This window comes from Nannobrachium achirus (genome assembly GCF_963921795.1).
Source record: "Nannobrachium achirus genome assembly, chromosome: 2".
Classification (NCBI taxonomy): Eukaryota; Metazoa; Chordata; class Actinopteri; order Myctophiformes; family Myctophidae; genus Nannobrachium; species Nannobrachium achirus.
Genome location: NC_137811.1, coordinates 61,818,116 through 61,832,061, shown reverse-complemented (window position 1 = coordinate 61,832,061; position 13,946 = coordinate 61,818,116).

The window sequence follows — 13,946 nt, the reverse complement described above, 5'->3', positions numbered from 1 at the left end:
CGCCAATGATTTGCTGTTGACTCTGCTATTGGACTTCCCAGAGCTAAGCACTGCTTTTAACACAGTGGACCACACAACACTGTTGAGGTCTTAGTGGCACTGCCCTGCAACTGCTTTCCATATACTGTACAGTGTACATGCTTCCCCTAGGTCACATTATCCGTTAACACAATATCCATTTCCACTGTTATGCAGATGACACTCAACTCTTCCACTCAATAACTCCAATCCAAACTGCCTTCCCTCATAGTCATGACCCAAATGTCAAAAATGTGAATTGTGTAGACATTTTTTAGGAAAAGTATGTAATGTGTTATGCTGAATCCATTTCTGCCGTATGCCAAGTTCTACGAGTCACCGTTTTGTCACACATTGATTAATTAGCACAATGAGCGAATGTAATATCACTTAAATCAAAAGAAACTGATACAAAAGGGTTTTCACTTGATTCTGGTACATCTAGGTGCACTTGAACATACATACATCTAGGAAAAGTGAACTTTCGCAAAAGTATAATTTTCAAGATGGTGTCCAAGATGGCTGACAGGAAAAGGAGTTATTCATTCATTGCCAAAAATATAAGATGGCATCCATCCCAAGGTGATGTCCTATTGTAATAAATTGCATAAAAAAAAAAAAAAAATAACCCTTTTAATTGAAAATAAACTGTCACATTTAATGTAAAAACACTTGCAGTTCATAACCACGTCGTGTCCCCTGTCTGCAGATCCTTGCGTCTACGGCTCAAGTATAATAATAATAATAATAAGGGTAATAATAATAAGTGTAATAATAATAATGGATGGCATTTTTATTGTGCTTTTCTAAGCAAATTGCAGGCCTTTACTGACCCCTTCTCAGCTTTGTAAGCTGTTCTAAACCAAACAGAAACCAGAGAGTGAAATGCCAATAACTATTCCTTCAACAAGGGAAGTTGACACTCAAACCTATCTGACCTTACCATGAAAATAGCTTACCTTATGTTAATGTCACGGTGTCTTACCAGGCCTGCTCAGGTGCTGCTGACCGCCTCGGGTGAAGTTAGGGGCGGCTACGAGGGTCGCATCATTGATAATGTCGATCATTACGTGGGCCTCTATGGTGTCACCGGGGCCGATGAGGGGAGCTACACCATAAGGGATTCCACAGGAACCATCCAAAGGCAGGTCTGCCTCAAAGTGAAAGGTGAGCGACCGACAATGAATTAAGGTTGGCCAGAAGGCAAAATGTGTGAATCTTTATAACTACCCTAAAATGTATGCAGTGGTGTAAAGTAACTAAGTACATTTACTTTAAGTAAGTACTGTACTTAAGTACACTTTTGAAATATTTGTACATCACTTGGGTATTTCCAATTTCCAATACTTTTACTTCTACTCCATTACATCTCAGATCCAAATATTGTACTTTTACTCCACAACAATTATTTGAACACTGAAGTTACTACAGTAGTTACTTTGCAGACAAATCATAATATTATAAAACATACATAAACCACTTTAGCCCTATTTCATACCTAGGCTGTTTGAAACCGATCTACAAGCTCACAAGTTGTGAGCCACCTCCCAGCTCTGCATTTATGGATGTATTAAATCTGGTTATGATCCGTGGACACACTGGGAGTTGTATGGTCCACTCCAATCAAATCACTTTTCATCCACGCACTGATCTGCCTACTGTTAGGCTGGACTCACACATATGCGTGAAACATCTTCTCCGTATCGTCTGAGAATGGCCACTGGGGTCGCCGTACTAATGCATTGTCAATGGAAGGTTGTTTGGTTTTTTGTCGTTGCCGTGTCTCTAGCTCAACCACAGCCTGTCTTTTGCGCTCCCAGTGGCCATTCTCAGACGATACGGAGAAGATGTTTCACGCAAATGTCTGTACGGCGCCTAAGAAAGCATAGAGGGGGGCGGTGCAGGGGAAACACAGAAACAAAAGAAGGCAGGCAGTCCCTGACCAGCAGGGGGCGTGTTGAGCTTCCTGCCCACCACACCAGTCAGTGGTGGGCTGATCTCCACACTATCAGGGTAATTTGTCCTCCTTGTTGTTACTCCCCATCTCCTGTCTGCCATAATGGCTTTTTAAAGACCCCTGTCTTAATGGGCTCCATCAGACTAATGCATATTACATGATCCATGTGGCTAGTAAACACATTCAGATTGATCAGGGTTATGTTCTGCAGTAACATTTTGTGTGTTATTAAGGTCACAATTATTTCACACAAGCTAAAGGTGTACCATGTAATGCCACAAAAAACAATCTGATGTCCATTGTCCAGCTCGGTCTTTTTAGGATAGAAGATAGATACCCATTGGCTGAGCATGTTATAATGTCATAATCACATTCAGTGATAATCTGTGAATATCTGGCAAAAGATAGCAGATCTAAAAGCTCACAACTTGGAGGGGCCCAAGTATGTGTGTGGCTCCTGCTGCAGAAAAGTATGGAGAGTGATTTTCTTTTTATTGATTGAAGAATTTATTAGAAGTTTGCAATAGAAACAAGTACAGTTTCATGACGACAAATCACAGGTACAAGGTCAACTAAAAGAGATCCTAGAAAGCTCTACAGCTTATTTCCACAGGAACCACACTTTATGTATCTCATATAACATTGAAAGACAGACGGATAGAACATAGTGCGCATGCTCAAAGAGTAAGGCAGCGCAGTGTGTGATGGCAGCGCTCGGCTATAGTGACCATCCACTGTTCCCCACAAATCCAGATGCATTGTGGGATAGTTGGTTCCATTATATTACAATAATGGGTAGGGTACAATAATGCTCATTCGGACACTACTCCAAAATGGCGGAACCCCCATATAGTGCTATATAGGGCATAGGGGCTGATTAGATTTCGGACGCAGTCCAGGTGTAAATCCTGCTGAGCAATTAAGTACCCCAACCAACCTGTAAGAGTCGCTAGTTCAGCGACAGCTCTCCCCCAAAAAGGCTTCCAACTATATATCTGCAAACACTGTGCCAAAGCAGATGCACCATGGAGACATAGCTCAGTCTGTACCACCACCTGGACACCCCCAAAACATTTTTTCAATATTTGAGCATGAGACATAAAGAGAGTAAGAGACATTCTTCTTTCACTCCTCATTTCTGTTTCAGAACACCATATCTTCATCAATGTTGCTTATGGAGGGAAAATGAAGTTCAACACCATCATTAACAGCTCATTGGCCCTTATCCAGTACACCCCTGCCTCCGACCCCAAGCCCCACATCCTGTTGGACAAGGGAGAACTCACCAGTGTAACTACTCTTTAAAATATATCTATATACACTACACAGTATATAACCAGGCTATCAGTTTGGGTCTAATTTTACACTCAATGCTGATTCTACTGTATAGTCTAGCTAATTAATTGCATTTGAAATCTTCCTCTGTTTTAGATTTGATATAATTTGTTTGGACTTTTAAGGTGTTTCTTAGTCCTTTATACCCATTTTTCATATGTTTATATTTTATATATTAGCAATTTGCGTTCTCCTTTGTATGTGTTATATCTGTTTTTTTTTATCAAAATGTGACATGACATTATATATTATATTATATTATATTATATTATATTATATTATATTATATTATATTATATTATTATATCATATCATATCATATCATATCATATCATATCATATCATATCATATCATATCATATCATATATCATATCATTTCTACCATGTTTTCTGTCCAGGCTCAGGCTTCACTGGGTTTTGAAGGCCGTCTATCTTTGGAGGGTTCTGAGATCATTCTGGAGCAGGTCAAGAGTTCTGACGCAGGAGACTTCAAGATAACTGACATGAAGGAATTCGTGGTCGCCAACATCGAACTGAAAGTAGACCGTAAGTACTGTAGGCGGGAGGGGGTCCCATGCACGTGAAGTAAGCTTGTGAGTGGTGCAAAACGTAATCAAACTAATCGATTTGATCAATTATGAAAAATAATCTATTATTGAATCAAATAATCGATTAATAATCTATCGTTATTTTGGGCATGTTATATGGGAAAAGTTTCAACGTTACTCGACGTTGTAAGCTTGTAGATGGGGTATTTATTATTATGTGTTATATGAATAAATTACTAATGAATAAAGTATGATATATTATTATCAAAAGACATTGCATGACACCATTGTGCAACAAAGTATAAAATAGTGAGTAATCGATTTGTTGATTTATAATGTTTTTAATATAGAGGCCATAAAAACATGCTTCTCGATTAATCTAAAAAGTAACCAATAAAATAATTGTTAAGAAGAAAATCGAGAGTTGAAACTAGTTTGAGTCTAAGTTGCCATTGGGCAAGGTGTTTAACCCACGCCGCCCCACTCAAGGATGAACATAAGATGACATCATCTGTACTTCCAGCCGTGAATTGGAGCTATTAGCAGAATTTCAGGAGCAGGACCCTCCCTTTCACTTTGGTTTTCCGCTCCCCTCCCTTCGCCCTACTCTGCCTCTCTTCCTGTTTCTACTCTATTGTCTCTGTGAAGCCCTCAGAGTTTTCATCACGTCATTCATACAGCACATTCGACAAATGGAAGAATTATCTCACAGGGTGTTTTGTGTACAAAAGCATCGAGTCGACTTCACGTGGTAGGTGAAGGTCAGAAGTAATGCTTCAACAATTCCAGTACCACAGAAAATGACACCGCAGAGGAAGGGTTATCATTCCTTTCTTTCATTCGCTGCACTCATGCTCTGAATTTCATATAAAGGTCAGTTGAATAATTTATTGTCCCACTCCTTTGCTCTTTGCCACCCTTTCTCCGCTCTTTCTCCCCCCTGTCGTCATCTCTCACATGTCTCCCCCCCCCCCCCCTCTTCCCCCGTGTGCCCTCTTCTCTCTCCTAAGTCCACCCCCTATCTCCTCTCCGTACGTGTGTCTCTCTCTCTCTTCTCGCTCTGTCTTCCATCACTCTCTCTTCCCCCTGTCTGTCTGCCTCTCGGTCCATCCCCGTACCCCACCCCGTCTCCTCCTCTGTGTCTCCCTCTATCTCCTCACCCTGAAATCTATTCCATCCATCACCCTCTCTCCCTCCATTCCCCACACCCAGCCTACAGATTGCCAGCAGTCTATGTGGCCATCATTGCCCTGCTGGGCCTGCTGGCCTTCCTGCTGCTGGTTTGCCTGCTGTCCTGTCTGTACAAGGTGAAGAAGAGAGCCAAGCGTGCCGCCGCTCTGGAGAAGATCGCCCAGAATGCCGGCAAGGAGGAGGAGGGTGACGCCTTCCGGCAGGTCAGTACAGGGAAATAGAAATACCTAGTAAAATGTCTACGGTTGGTAAAGTAGATCCTCTGTCTTATTGTATGTATTTATTTATTTCAGTTTAATAAAAGCACTAAACAAAGTAGGCTTAGGCTACATGTGACAATATACACTCTTTGTCTGTGTGCGTGCGTGCGTGCGTGCGTGCGTGCGTGCGTGCGTGTGTGTGTGTGTGTGTGTGTGTGTGCGCGCGCGTGCATGTGTGTTCACAGGTGGTGAAGAACATCACCACAATCAATGAGGATTCCAAACATTCCCAGGCTGATAACTTGACAGAGAAATCTCAGAGCACTGAAGTGGACATTAAAGTGAGTACTTATGGAGGTGCCTGGTGGCTCAGCCAAACTGCGACCACTTGGGGTCAGACCTGACCGGATCCAACTGCAGACAATATATAACGTTCTGTCTTTTCTCTTTCTTCACAGGGTCTGGAGGTGTCCTCCAAGGAGGTTGGCAACAACCTTGAGACTAGTGACTCTGGTGTGGGCTTCAACACCACTGCCCTCCCACTGGACACGGACACAGAGGCTGCTGATCAAATGCCCGAGTCTGAGGCCGTGAGCATCTCTATTGCTCTGGACGTCAAGGCAAGCCCACCCGCTGCCGAGACCAAGCCCAGCGCGCCGCCTGCTGCAGAGCTTAAGCCCAGTCCTGTGGCTGAGACAAAGGCTAGCCCGGTAGCAGAACCTGAGACCAAGAAAACCCCTGATCTACCCGCTGAACCCAAATTGGATGTTCCCAAACCAGCAGACGTCAAGCTCAGCCCAATCCCAAGCCCTGTCCTAAAGCCTCCCCCAAGTCCTATCTCCAAGCTTAGCCCAGAGGCAAAAACACCAGAACTAAAGGCTCCTGCTCCCAGCCCAAGTCCAGAACCTAAGCCCGGCACACCCCTGGCACCCCCGGCTTCTCCCAAAGTGGCCACTCCGTCACCTGAACCCAAGGCTACCCTGGCTCCCATCCCTGACCCTCCCAAGCCAACCACCCCGGAACCGGTTCCAATCACTAACGGTACACCCGAGCCCGCTCCAGTGTTCAAACTAACCGAAGACCCTGTTGATTTCCTCGGGGGATCCACTACCTGAGAACAGGCTCTGTAAAGGTCCAAGAAAAGCTCCACAGATATCATCCATACCACCACAGTAGACAATCGAACACCCCCTACCAAATAATTAAGGAACCACAGCAGTTGGGGCAAGGAACTTGATATTCGGTACAATAACACTTCTAATGCCTGAACGTAGAAGTAACTCAATGACAACACCTCTGTCTCTGTCTGTAGACTCTGTACCTAACACTTAACCATTTTAGATAACCCTTTTCCAACTCACAGAAACAGTTCACTTAACTAAACTATAGTACCTGTATGAGAAGTTTGTTGATTGTTAAAACCTTTTAATTATATACTGTATATGCCTTGCTGCATTTCTTTCTTCCTTCTTTTTTTTCTTTTCTTTTCTTTTTTTTCTACAGCTGTAGGCTCTTTTCTAATTTGTCTACTTCACAGTATGACTGCCAGACTGCAAATGAAAATCCTTTTGCAGAGTTTACAGCTGAAAACATCAAACCCTGAGGACTTTTTCTAACACGTGGTGGACAGAATGGTTTACAACTTAACATTTCAGATGCATGAGTTAACATGGCAACATTGAACAGAAGTCCCATCATTAAAAATCCATCAGTGATATGAAATAACATTTGTCACCCATTTAAGATGCCTGCTCCCCTGTCAGCATGTGGAAAAAAACAGACATTAAAACAGCATGAAAACTTTCAGAAACAATTTCTCAAGAAAGCATTGGCCTTTTACAGCCTCTATAAAGTTTCTCCATATTGCGTGTGATGCCATTCTTCTTATTATTGGACCTCTGCACCATTGCACATCGACCTGAACAAGAGAGTCCTTTGATCATTCGAGGACATTCCACCACTGTCCCAAAGAAACGCAAAGAAGACATTTTAAAACCAACATCTTAAAAATCTTTAAATCTTGAATCCATCGTCGAAAGTGAATTTATGGATTTGTGCACCTATGCCAGCCTTCTTCTTTAGGAAACATCTTTACTGTACAATCACCTGTACAAACAAGGATCATGGCATTATTCTGTAACTATACTAAAATCTACTTACAGCACTAACAGCACCATTTATAGCCTCTCTGCTAGAGACCCCTGCCCCAGATTCTTCCTCTCGCTGTACTTGTGTTCTATTATTGATCTGTTCAAGTGTCTGGATCAGCCGTTTCTGCTGTTGGCTTTCGATGTCCCTCTGGTTCAATAACAGCTCGTTATTCTTACATTTGCAGAGGAACACGGCAGAGAATGCGGAAACTCCAGGCATCCTATGGGACCACGTATTTATTCTGTGTAGCTGCTTTATTGGGCTTTCTAGACCAGTGTATCTCAACCAGTGGTCCACAATATAATTACAGGTGGTCCATGGGGAAATGTCTTAAAATGTAAAAATATATATATTGTACTTTGTTAAATGTATATCAAAAATATGTTTTCCATCAGTCCATCAGATTTAAGAAAATGGTTGAACTAATTGGCATAGTGTTGGGGCAAAAAGCTGGAAATATGAAACTAATGATACTTGCGCATAGTGTTGCCTGTCGAAAATTGCAGATCTACAAGCTTACAATGTGTCAAAGCGCAAAGCATTATGAGCTTGTAGATCAGCTTTTTTTTGTGTGTGTGCGACACAGGCAAGCAACTAAGTTTCAATCCAGCTTTAAGATCATTAATGTTAAATATACATTTTTAAATATATATTATATACAGTATATATTATGGGGAGGTGGGATGGGATGGTCCTTGAGGAGTATGTGTGTGTTGAGGTCACATACTGTACTTGGAGATTTCTGCCTGTCTATCTTCCTTTTTTCCTCCCTTCCTCTGTTTTTTCCTTCAATCTGTCCATCCTTCCTTCAGTCTTTTTATCCTTTTTTCCTTCATTCCTTACTTCATCATTCCTTCTTTCCTTTGAAGCAATCTGGGTAATTCTTTCGGTGGCAATATTTCTTTTTTTTAATAGATGATTATTTCACCCTGTCATTTAGGATTAGATATCACGGCTCTTTAAAACATTAGCTCCCGTAGCAATGAGGTGAAGTTCCGCAATTTGTCCACAGATCTAAGACATACTGTAGACAACATTTAACGAATGGTATTGACTTCACATTCATTCAGTGATGTCAAGAGCACCATTGCTATTTGTGCTTGGGTCTGCTTCAGAACAATACTGCAAGGCCTTCACCAAAGTACCACCAAATAGTTGCTGTCGGGTAGAAACCTCATTATCTGAAACTGTAACTTTTCAGAATTCTTATTCAAAAGTATAGCAAAAATACCTGATAAAGCTCGGCCACGCGTTTTGAGTTTGTATTGGCTATTTTTACTACTTTTGCATAACACTGTACAGTAGAACAAAGTAGGTCATTAATTTACAAAATATGGAGATAGTTAGAGGTTTCTGCCCGACAGCAACCATATTGGGTACGTTCGGATATGCGCACCGGGAGCGCACTGTATTGGCCAGTGCGCTCAGTGCTTTATATCCGTAAACATACATTATCTCTGGAGCAGTGTCATGAGGTTTCAAACGTGGGGGTGCGTGCGTGCGTGGACATACAGTGCAATGTAATGTAGTAATGGGAGTACGTTTCCTGTGTGCTATGGCTGGAAGTGTGCAGAGTGTATATAAGAGAGTTACGTCACTTACGTCGACTCCCACAGTAAGCGTGGAAAGCCTATTTACTCTATGGTGGGAAGCTTACGCATGCGCACTTGCGCACGCATGGAGCCTGTTCTCATTCCTAGCTAGCCTCTGCTGCTCTTCAGCCCGTCCGCCCCCACTATAGCCGAGGTATTTTCAATCACTGGTAAGTAGACGAAATCACGTCTTTTTCACCCTTTTAACGCATTCACGCATTCACACATTCACGAGAGGCCCGTGAATGCGTTAAAAGGGTGAAAAAGACGTGATTTCGTCTACTTACCAGTGATTGAAAATACCTCGGCTATAGTGGGGGCGGACGGGCAGGAGAGCAGCAGAGCCTCGATAAGAATGAGAACAGGCTCCATGCGACGCCACTTCCGGTCTGCGGCGAGTTCAAAGCGTGACGTAACTCTCTTATATACACTCTGGAAGTGTGTAGATGCATCTTTGCTTGACAAAAAAGGTATATCTCTACCTCAGTGTTTTAACTGACCACAACTACTAGCTTGGTGCATTAAGTCAGCACTCAAGCATTTTAAGAATCCCAAGAGAAGCACAAAAATGAGAGCTATGAAAGGCCAATGAAAACGGTTTACTCAAATGTTGGAAAACTTTAGTAAGCAGCTCTTCAACAAACTCAAATGATGGCCTTTCTTTGTAAACTTTAATGACTTTTGAATTTTCTTACAAACGCATTAAAATTACATTTAAATAACATGATTTAACAGCATCTTAAAAAGACATAGGATAAGATTTAGTCAGATTTCATCATACTATAATCAGTGAATAAAGTACATATCCAAACTGATGGGGAAAAAAATAGACAGATTTGAAATGTCATGGTGCTCAATATGTGATAGATGCGTCATGGTCAGATATATGAATAGGGACTGAAGACATTCTAATAACGATGATTTTAGACCCACTAAAATACATTTTACATTTCCCACTTCCGCAAGGTTCTGAGATGGAATCATAAAACCTGTTTCTGGCAATACTAATGGCCGTATTTAACCACTTATTTGAGTGCACACACACACACACACACACACACACACACACACACACACACACACACACACACACACACACACACACACACACACACACACACACACACACAAACACACACACACACACACACACACACACACACACACACACACACACACACACACACACACACACACACACACACACAGAATCAATCCCTTGTCCTTCTGCTGACTTGGTCCAGCCTTGTAAATAATGCATGTGTAAGCTGACTTAAAGACTCCCCCTACAAGGTTGAATGTTTTTACTGTATACAATTATTGTTGTATCATGCTTACTTTAGTGATAGAAGAAGACAACTAATCCAAACTATCTCTCACAAACATAAATGCAGAATATAGACGATATATATACACATAATGCTATTTAATAAATACACTAATATTCACTAATAACTTCTTTATGAACCAAATATTGTAAAAATCCATCAAGGACGATGTTGGATCTTGTTTGATCTAATTGTCAACTCTGTTTATTGCCATTCAAACCTGACGATACTCACAGCATAACTCTCACAGTATTCCATATTGTATTAAAATAATTAACCTACTGTATGTCACTTTATGAAGAAAGCATTGATTGCAGCATGCCCATGAGAAGTCCTCCAGACAGGTTTTATATTGTCTTGTAAAAAGACAAAATATGTTACGTCTGTATGTGTGAATCGATCGATATTTTGCATTGTCTTTCATTATTCATTGAGCAAATGTGAGTGTCTGTGGAAGTGTACGTGCGCGCGGGTGTGTGTGTGTGTGTGTGTGTGTGTGTGTGTGTGTGTGCGAGTGCATGTGTGTGTGCGCGCGCGTGTGTGTAGGGTTTATGGCTGTGTACAGTAGTGCTTCATGAATCTGTGTATCAGCACTTTTGTTGAAATTGAAACTGGACCTTATGTGCGTATCTCCATCTGCTGTGGGTACTATAAGGTATCCATTTGTCTGCTTCTGTTGTCTTGCAGTGTGAAGGGAAACAAAAAACTAAAATAAGTGTGTGTGAAAGTGTTTCATGTCACAAAGGAAACCTGTATTAGATATGTGTAACGCTGAGGTGCTCCGAGTGGATCTTGTCTTTGTTTTAGTGCCTGGACATTTCAATGGCTATAGTCGGCCTACTTAAACCTGTTTTATAATTTGTCGTATGACGTTGTGCTGTCGTTGTGAACTTGTAAATCGCCTACTTTCGGCACACAACGCTATCGTACGATGGAGTACAAATTAGTCTCCTAATATGGCACCTTTTTGTTACATATATTGTATATATTTGGCCATGGGGTTCCACATTACTGCTGGTTTTCTGTTCTGTAGATATAACAGCATTTGCCTGGTGACCCAGGTCTAAAGTAGATCTGCCCAGGCTCCTAGAATGAAAAGAACAGTTCTCTGGATCCCCAGGATAGGTGTTGACGTTTTACAGAGTTCACAACCTGGTCAGGAGAGGCTTGAAAGCACACTGACTGATCCTATACAACGCCATGTTTCTCAGCTGGTGGTCCTGGGTCCCAAGAAGGGGTCATGACACATTACATTGTCAAATTTAAAGAAGTAAAAGTACATTCTGCTAGTCCATTTGAGAACCACTGGAATAAAATATGGGAGACAGTACATGAGATATTTGCTGTTCAAAGAAATGGGCTATATGCACTTGGGCACACCTTGACTGCACTTGAAAAGACTCTTGATAAGGAACTAATATACTTATCAATCTGACTGTCAGGGTTTCAAATTAAACAAAGAATAGCAGCAAGGTGTCGTCCATTTCAGTAGAAATTGAGTGGCATAGTTTGCGTGTGTGAGTTAACGACAATAGATGGATGCCAGATATTATATTAGGGTGTTAGATTGATGAATATTTGTGTGTGATACAAAATCATTATTTTGATGTGTGCTAATGCTGTAACCAGTGATTCCAAGCTAGCTACCAATACTCTGGCAACAGTTAGTTTGTGAAGAAGAAGAGAAGGGGGGACGATTGTTGGGATGTGTAGAAGATGTCAAACAAGGATGGGACAGGCAGATAGTCAGGATGAGTAGATGTTAAAAAGGAGGGGCATGCAGATAGTCAGAATTATGTTGAGAAGAGGTCAGTTAGTAAGACTTACTAGTTATGTATAGATGTCAAGAAATAGGGGGGCAGGTAGCAATGCCAGATTTGGTTGTGTGCCTGTGTCACACATAGCCAATTTGTCTCAATATCAGGCTTTACATGGCATGTATTAGCAGGCTGATGGAACCCTTGGTTTTACATTTATTGGCATCTCGGAGAAGATCATGTTTGCCTGAGAAGCTGAAACCTGCTTATAGAAACAAAACAAAACACTATCGTTTTTACTCTTGACCTTGCACTATGTGAGCTGTATCTGCCCTGATCCTCTGTGTTTACTTCTGCTGTTCTTTGGCCCTGGTTGGATGTTCGTCATGTCCTTTGGCCCGGTGTGATGTTCAACATGTTTCTTCTCTCGTGAACCCACTTCCTTTTTGCACAGCAACACACACACAGACGTTTTGTAAAGGAGAGTAGTTTTTTTTCTTTATTTCATGTCTAAAGAGATACTAAGAATAAACAGAAGATTATGACATATATGGTGTCCTGTTATTATTTGTAATGTAAAAGGGATGGCATTAGATAGAATAGTTGCAAAGCCTCTCGTTTTACTAAGGCTGTTCACACTGTGTGTAACAAATCAAACAGTCATGAGCCACACTTGTGAGTGTGAGTGCCTCTGTCACAGTTGTGTGTACCGTCTGTATGTGTATGCGTGTGTTATAAAAAGAGTGTGAAAGACAATGCTGTCATTTCACCTCACTTATCTCACTCAATGTCAGCTGTGTAATTGGTTTCCCGTGTGTCGCCTTCCCGCCTTCCCCTTTGTCAGCCAATCAGGCCCTCAGCACCACCCAGCCCCAACTTCCAGTTGCTGTGCCGTCATGCATAGCTCCCTCAGCCATACCAGGCCACGGTCACAGTAGAGGAGGTGTCAGTCACATGGAGATAGCAGGCTAAAGGTGACATCACAGTGCAGTTAACACCCAACTGTACGCCTGTGTCCCCATAACACTGCACCCTTCAACAACCTTAACTAATGAGTTTTTGTGCAATTCTTCTCTCACCGGCTCCCATGAATCGTGATTAATTTGCGGTATTCCCCTGCTCGGATTGAGGGTTTCCATCGAAAATGGCTCTGGACTTATTATAGCTGTTATTATTGTTTTTGTTGTCATTATAGTTGTTATAATTGTTATTATTATTGTTGCAGTGTGTACAGTATCTCCCCCCCCCCCCCCCTCTCTCTCTCTCTCTCTCTCTCTCTCTCTCTCTTTCTCTCTCTCTCTCTCCACCCACCCTCTAGAGCCTGGTTTTGCTCAAGGTTTTTTAGGCTTAAATGCCTTTGTGTCATTCGTATGTTTCACATTTCTTTCCAAGTCAAATTAGTTGTTTATGGGAAAACAACATCTGAATAGTTACAATTGCCTTTGGATTTAGCACTTATCTATTTACACTATGCTATTAGATACAAAATAGTAAATACTTGCCACTCTTCTAGAATCTACCTTCAAGACCACATACACTCCAACTCCAATTCCCATATGAACCAGGGTATATGGCCTTATAAGGATAATCAGACACCTCTGTACCATACATACACGAAACATCATACCCATACTCCTCTGGCCTTACAACCCAAATATATGTGTACTGTATAAGACTCATACCCCTTTGGTTTAAGCTTCCTTAGACCACCTTCCGAAACACACAGGTTAGATTTCCCGTGATGGTTTACTGTAATAAGTCCTAATTGGACACCCTGTGGTGGGTCCTAGTCCTAGCCTTTGAATACCAGTCCTTGTCCTTTTTATGCCCATATATGGGCATGCCTCATGGAGCTGAGTGACTTGTTT